Below are 983 nucleotides of genomic sequence, written 5' to 3'. Positions count from 1 at the left end.
CGCGGGGTGTACCAGATTCCCCAATCGGCTGGATGAATGGACCTAACTAATAACTCGGCTAACACGATCGCATTGCATATCACTAGTTAGGGTGGCGACTCGGCAGTCGAGGTCGCACTGAGGGAGTGTTGACATTTGCGATCATTAGATGGTGTCACTCGAGGGAGCGTTGTGATGAGGGCATGCATCATGTCATACTGCATACATGCGCATTAATAAGAATACTTAGACGTATGTGATTGTCTGCTTTTCATTAAGATCATATTATAATTGATGTCTGTGATAACTTAAGGTTAATAGCACCCACTAAGTTGATCACTCACTCCCACTCTGGGACGGTGTTTTAAAACACCAACCAGACCCATTCATAGATGTAGGTGACTCGGGACTGGAGGAGCCTGGCAAGGCGAGCTTGGACGAGGAGGACGAGCTATCATACTTCCAGCTGATGGAGGGTTCTCCGCCCACTTGAGGGGCGGGATTTGAATGGCTGGGCAATGGGCTCAGCCTTATTCTTTTTGGACATAATATTCTTTTGTTGTTTTGGTTGGGCAACGCCTTGTGCGGCCCATTTATATTTTGGACCGTATATATATGACAGACCACTTTCATTTCAGCAGACTGGCGTATTTATGTTTCATGTTCAGAAATTTCAGGCTGCGCAATTTAAACAAATTTAACGCATATTAATAAAATCTGTTAATGGTGACTCTCGGGAGCTCGTGAGTTGAGCATATGCGCAACCCCCGATTTCCAGGGCGTTACAGTGGTGCACCTTAAGCTTTGGGTTAGCCTCATTTATTAGCTAGTGCCTTAAAATTAGCAACCAAAAGGGAGAAACAATATGGATAAAAACACATACATCATTTTTTGTAGGGGTGTACATCGAGTCGAAGTGAGTCGAGCTGGCCTCAGCTCAATTCAGCTCACCCACTAGTTGACCTCAGCTCGAACTCAACTTGGCTAGGTCCTCAAGCCTGGCT

Source organism: Magnolia sinica, chromosome 12 (assembly GCF_029962835.1).
Source record: "Magnolia sinica isolate HGM2019 chromosome 12, MsV1, whole genome shotgun sequence".
Taxonomy (NCBI): domain Eukaryota; kingdom Viridiplantae; phylum Streptophyta; class Magnoliopsida; order Magnoliales; family Magnoliaceae; genus Magnolia; species Magnolia sinica.
The sequence above is the reverse complement of the archived record's forward strand: the minus strand, read 5'-3'. Positions refer to the sequence as shown.